The following is a 7,416-nucleotide window of genomic DNA, read 5'->3' as shown; positions in this document are numbered from 1 at the left end:
CTGAATCAGATAGTGACCTTGATACACAGGTCTCCCCTACTCATCCTTCTGCCCCTGCTGATGACAAAAAGGGGGAGAAGAAGTCTAAAAAGAGAAAACAATCTGAGGGGGAGCATGAGCATGAAAAGGCTCCAAAACAGCAAAGGAGGGATGGTGATGATAGTGGTGATGGTACTGGTCAAGGTTCTAGTACTAAGCCCAGCAAAGCTCATACTGAATCTCAACCCAGTGTGCCTACCACATCTATGGATGATATTGGTTCTGGCAGTAAGCCCAGTGATGTGTCTGAACTGGCTATAGCTGAATCTTTTGCTGTCTCTCAAACTATTGAACGAAAAATGAAAAGATAACTAGAGACGCATCAGAAGAGACAGCAGGAACTAGATGCTACTTTTAACGCTAAATTTGAGGCATATGCTGCTCTGAAACGACATAAAATTGAGCATATACGATCCCTCGATCCTAAAAAGCATGAAATTCATGATGAACTTCTCAGCATTGATGAACACAAAAGGGATGCTTTAAAAAGAAATGCTAAGTTCATGGTGAAATATGATAGAAAGAAAGCAAAGATGTATGCTGAGCGAGCAGACAGAATTAAGAAGATGACTCCTGAAGAGATGAAAGATTACTTAGCTTCTACTGAGTCAGGAGGAGTTAGAGCTGACGTATTCATGAAGTGGCTTGATGCTATATTAGAAACCAGTCAATCCTCTCGATCTGTATCTACTGCTCAACCAGCTACACAATCACAGCCAGCAGATATCATCAACCTTAATGATGATGATCTTCAGGGGGAGCACTTAGCAATTGTTCCCTATCTGCCTCCACAAGAACCAGTATCAATACAAGAACCATCACTTGAACCCATGCCTATCGATAAATAAAGGGCAAAATCTGCTCCTAGGGACAACCATCACTTAAGGAAAGAACCCTTATTTAAGGCAGCTGATACTGCCAGCTGATACTAATCAGTCAGTTGGTACCGAAGACACAACAAGGAGTGCTGTGATTGAAGACCCAGCCAGAAGTGTGCGGCTGAGTGTAACAAGTGATGAAGACCCAATAAAGGTGGATGAGCTGGGTGCTAACAAAGATACTGATTCGGTTGATGCTGCTGATTTCACAGTCTGGGGCAGAGGGAGTTCAACATTTATTCAATCACCTATTCCTGCCCGGACTCTTGCTTACTTTGACTGGACACTGGATTAACGTATTAACATTTATTCAGTAGGTTCTTCTGACATAGCAGAATCACGTATGTATCCTCCATCTTCCCAAAAATGTCATGATAAACACACTTTTAACAACCCGACTTTTTCGACTTGCTTTTGTGCTTTGTGCTTTCACGAAACTGCGTATATGTGTGTACTGAACTAGTTTATGCCCTGGGATCTTATTTAATGATTAATTACTTTCCTCAATATCTTACAACGTACTATTAAGTTTGTAATCACTTAACTTGATCCCCGAAAGCTTTTACGACCGTTGGTGTCACTTGACGTTTGAAACGAGCTATGTACTTGGTACACGTTTAACTTTGGTCATAATCGGAATATTATGACTACGAAATACTAATTGTTATTTTATAATAACAATTACTTGGGTTTTTAGATGCTTAATTACGCTTAGTAATTTACTAGAACACACTAGTTAGTCTTGTTTGACTTTCTACCTTGTTGGACTTTAGCCCACCCTATTCTAGCTAGCAGACTATTTAATTAGCCCAATTATTAGTGGATAATGACCCATTTATATGTAAGACAAATGCCCATTTATAAGAGCCAACATACTAGCATTTTTGCTTACCATTATCCTTAATGTTGCATAGGATCCTAACATAAGCACCAACTTTAGACAACCATTAACTGAAAAGCAAAGATGTCCCCCCTTTTGTCCCCTAAAAACCTACAGCCATGAGGGCCTTGCCACCCCAAAATCTCCTATAAATACCAAGCTAATTCCATGAATTTCACACTTGATCTCATTCACAATTTACACACACTTACTCTCTTATTTTCTCTCTAGTCTTTCTCACTCTAAAACTTGTAAGTTTCTTGATTTTCTTCTTCTTCTTCTTCTTCCTTTCTTGGTCACAACATCATCATCATTGGAAGATCAAGCTCTTTAGCTTTTAGATCTTGTTATATCTTATAGATTCAAACTTGGATTTGAATCCTTCAAGAACATGGAAGATTCAAGCTTTCTAGCTTTGAATCTGTGACAACCCAGAAATTTCCGACCAAATTTAAACTTTAATCTTTATATGTTTCCGACACGATAAGCAAAGTTTGTTAAGTTAAATCTCAAGAATTTTAAACTGTGTTCATACATTCAATTTAACCTCGACCAAATTCCAATGATTCACGAACCATTATATGAACGGATATGATTATATATGTATATGTGTATATATTATAACTTGAAAATGATAACAAAGTATTAGACATATAATACTTTACATGAACATATTTATTTCAAAATAGTTATTAGTGGATTTAGAAAGATAATATCAAATGATTGATTTATTAGATACATTGTATGATATCGAGTCTCTATTGTGAGGTCCACTGTGATTTAAGAGATCATTTCATTTTTATCAGTATTCGGAATATTTGGTAAAGTGATTTACATGTAAGAACAAATGTGTCAATTGACGAACATTAGACAAAAGTTAGTGAAGAATTGGATTTCATAATATTCGATTGACTTATTTTTCAATTGTGAGAAAACGATTTCAAAAACTGAATTATTATAATCTATTATTTTATAAGGATAAATTGATTTTATAGAATTAGAAGAATTTACGTTATATATATATATATATATATATATATATATATATATATATATATATATATATATATATATATATATATATATATATATATATATATATATATATATATAGCGTTTCAAGAACGTAAACGTAATACGACATAGTAAATTCTATTATTATATATAATAATCTTTGAAATATGATTATTTTGGAAAAACTAAAAATCTTATTATTAGATAAATATTTCAAACATATATATTATGTATAAATTTATAATTCTAAATGAAAATATATATATATATATATATATATATATATATATATATATATAAATTTTAATTTACTCATAAACGTTTTGATTTAAAATAATACATTTTGGTAAACAATGTGACGTTGATTTATAGAAGTAAATGATCACAACACTCAATTTTATAAGTTACATTTATTATAAAATAATTTATTGTAGGGTAAGTCTATTTATTTATAAAGGTACACGTCACGTATAGTTTAGTACAAGTTTTCTCAGCGTACGTGTTAGCATTCGAGAAACCGAAACCGGAACTTAAGTCGAGTGCCAACGTACGAGATTTCGGAACAAAAATTACAAGATAACTATACACGTAAATATTATATAATATATAATTAATTACATAAATTAAATATATTATATATATATTAATATATATCGAGTGTCGACAAGATTCATAGTGCAATGTGAGCTGGGAGAAGCCACCATGCGATCGCATGGCCTTAAGGCTCAATCCCCATGTGATCGCATGGGGAGGTTTGGTGGCTCAAGTCTTTAAAAGCCCAACATCTGGTTCCATTTCATATATCTGTCTTTCGATCTCTCTCACAAATACACACATATATTTATATTTATTATTATATTATTATTATTATTATTATTATTATTATTATTATTATTATTATTATTATTATTATTATTATTATTATTAGTATTAGTATTATTATTATTATTATTATTATTATTATTATTATTATTATTATTATTATTATTATTATTATTATTATTATTATTATTGTTATTATTATTATTATTAAAATTGATATTATTATTATTAATCATATTATTAAGAGTATTAGTATTATTATTATTATTAGTATTATACATAAAATACTACGACGGAGTCATGAGCGGGTTATTTCAGAAACGGGTTTTATGAGCGGGATAGAGCTAAGGAAATTATGGTTTTTAGCTATGGAGGTTATGGGTGTAGATCAGGGGTATGCTCGTAAGGTCAATCTAGTGTTTTTCATATTCGTTGCGTTTACGTACCTTTCCTGCAATATTGAATCTCAATATTGATACGAGAGCACTCATAACTTAACTTTTATATATTATTAGTGTATCCCTAACAAGTGCTCAAGTATATATGTTTATGCATGCCTGTATGTTTAATTTTGTCATTAGATAGCTTATGATAGATTATGAATTTGTTACATATGCAATTGAGATAAGGTATATGATATGCATGTCGTTGGAAAGCTGGCAAAAAATTAATAACTTTTCATTTAAATATCAAATGGTTTCGATGAACGGATTAAAAGTTAGAGTCAATTGAATTATCTATAATTTTAATGTATTATTGTTAAAATGGTTATCGTATCGTTATCGTTATCGTTATTGTCATTATTATCGTTATTATTATTATTATTATTATCTAATAATCAATATTATTATTATTATTATTATTATTATTATTATTATCTAATAATCAATAATAATAATAATATTATTATTATTATTATTATTATTATTATTATTATTATTATTATTATTATTATTATTAAAATAATTAATATTTTTTTATCAAAACTATCATTTTATTATTTTATTCGTCATTATTATTATTAAAAGTATCACTAATATTAAAACTATCATTTTTATTAAAATTATCATTTTTAATAGAAATATCATTGTTATTATAAAATATCATTAGTATTATCATTTTAGTATTATTATTATTTAAAATTATCATTTGGAATAGAGTTATTATTTTTATATAAAATATTATTATTTCAGTTAATATTAAAAAGTATTGCTATCATTAAGATTGTCATGATTAGAATTATCATTTTATTATAATCATTAATAATAAATATATAAATATTGTTATTTTATTAGTAGAATAATAATAATTATTATTACAAAATAATAAAACTTTCACTTATTATGATAAATCGATATTATTTTATCAAATCAATATGTGATACAAAGATAATTTTTACTACATGTAATACAATTACATTAATAATACCTATCACTATAGTTTTACGATATTAATTGAACTTCACAAATTATATTACTTAAGATATATAAAAGTATATTTTTACATGGATAAATTTTAATATAAATTTTTTTAAAATAAATTTTTATTTATAAATGACTTGAATTTTTTTTTTTACTCTAATAAAAACCGATAAATGTATTTAAATATATAAAACGACTATTTAAGTTATATAATAAACATGAATAAGATTTTGTAAATCATCTTTGGTCAAATTGACTGTTGTTGACTTTTGCATATCGATCTCGAGCATTAGGATTGTGGTACACTATGACCTGACCTAAATTGTTAGACAGTTATTGACCAACAAATACATATATATACTTAATATAGGTTCGTGAATTCGAGGTCAACCTTGCTTTGTTCAATGTCGTCATATGTATTTTTACTACAAAATACAGTATTGTGAGTTTATTTGCTCCCTTTTTAAATGCTTTTGCAATATATATTTTTGAGACTAAGAATACATGCACTTTTATAAATGTTTGACGAAATAGACACAAGTAATCGAAACTACATTATATGGTTGAATGATCAAAATCGAATATGCCCCTTTTAGTCTGGTAATCTAAGAATTAGGGAACAGACACCCTAATTGACGCGAATCCTAAAGATAGATCTATCGGGCCCAATAAGCCCCATCCAAAGTACCGGATGCTTTAGTACTTCGAAATTTTATCATGTCCGAAGGGAGGCCCGGAATGATGGGGATATTCTATATGCATCTTGTGAATGTCGATTACCAGGTGTTCAATCCATATGAATGACTTTTGTCTCTATATATGGGACGTATATTTATGAGAAATGGAAATGAAAATCTTGTGGTCTATTAAAATTATGGAAATGATCGATTATGATAAACTAATGAACTCACCAACATTTTTGTTGACACTTTAAAGCATGTTTATTCTCAGGTATTAAGGAAATCTTCCGCTGTGCATTTGCTCATTTTAAAGATATTACTTGGAGTCATTCATGGCATATTTCAAAAGACATTGCATTCAAGTCGTTGAGTTCAATATAGATTATTATTAAGTAAATGACAGTTTAGGTTATTTATAGGTTGAATATTATGAGATGGTATGCATACCTGTCAACTTTCGATGAAATGAAAGTTTTTCTTTTAAAACGAATGCAATGTTTGTAAAATGTATCATATAGAGGTCAAATACCTCGCAATGTATTCATATGTTATTGTATTCGTTCTTATGGATTAGGACGGGTGTTTACATGTGGTACCAGAGCGGTGGTCTTAGCTAACCAGGTCTACATTAATTTGTCTAACTGATAGTCGTTAGGATGCATTAGTGAGTCTGGACTTCGACCGTGTCTGCATGTCAAAAGTTTTGCTTATCATTTTTGTCGGAAAATTTCCTGCATATCATTTTTAGCCTAGACACATCTTATTGCATTGATTGCATGAATAGTGTATAGAAAAAATTCATATCTTAGCATATCTGCTAATTCATATCTTAGCGTATCTGTTACTGTAAACTTTGCCTGATATATTCCGTAAATTCCTCCGTAATCTACAAAATCTTTTGTTCTATATATATAGATATTCTATGTAATTAGAATACCATTCGATAGCCAGAAATCATTTCATATCGAAAATTCTTTATTCAATCGAACGAAATAGAACTCGCCACTAGTTCAAGTCCCTCGGATTCCGATATGAAATCCCACTCAAGCTCCGAAAGCAGTGTGACTGGAATGGATCAACCAATCAGCCATCATCTATTCTGGATGAATTGGGGATGGGTTCGTAGCCTCCTTAATAATTGGAGACAAGAAGAAGGCGGTCCTTTCCATCCACCACATTGCCCTCTTGGCGAAGATCCTGAAGCACTTACCGGCGAACTTGTCCAAAACACTATTTTCTCTCTCATTTCCAGAGTATCTCATCACGATTATATACTATACCAAATTCTAGATCTTATTTATCCTCTCGTTCGAACCAACAACTACCCCGGTGTAATAGAAGAAGTCAACGAGCTTCGCGCTCGGGTAGTGGTTTTGGAGAATATGGTGCAAAGATTACAAGCACCAGCAGCAGCACCGGCAACAACAGTACCACCATCTGCAACACCAACAGTACCATTACCACCACCCACAACAACATCCGCATCCCATACCTCAACATCACAATCTATACCTCAAACATCAACATCATATGCACCGTAAATACCAAGAAATACCAACAACACCAAACGATGAAGTATTGATTCATAACTTCATCGAGGGAATATTCTGCAGAGAATATGTAATTTCTAAAAGTTTTAGAAATTATTTATTCTAGTACTAATTGTAAACCAGATGAGTGAG

Source organism: Rutidosis leptorrhynchoides, chromosome 3 (assembly GCF_046630445.1).
Source record: "Rutidosis leptorrhynchoides isolate AG116_Rl617_1_P2 chromosome 3, CSIRO_AGI_Rlap_v1, whole genome shotgun sequence".
Taxonomy (NCBI): Eukaryota; Viridiplantae; Streptophyta; class Magnoliopsida; order Asterales; family Asteraceae; genus Rutidosis; species Rutidosis leptorrhynchoides.
This window is presented reverse-complemented; position numbering follows the sequence as displayed.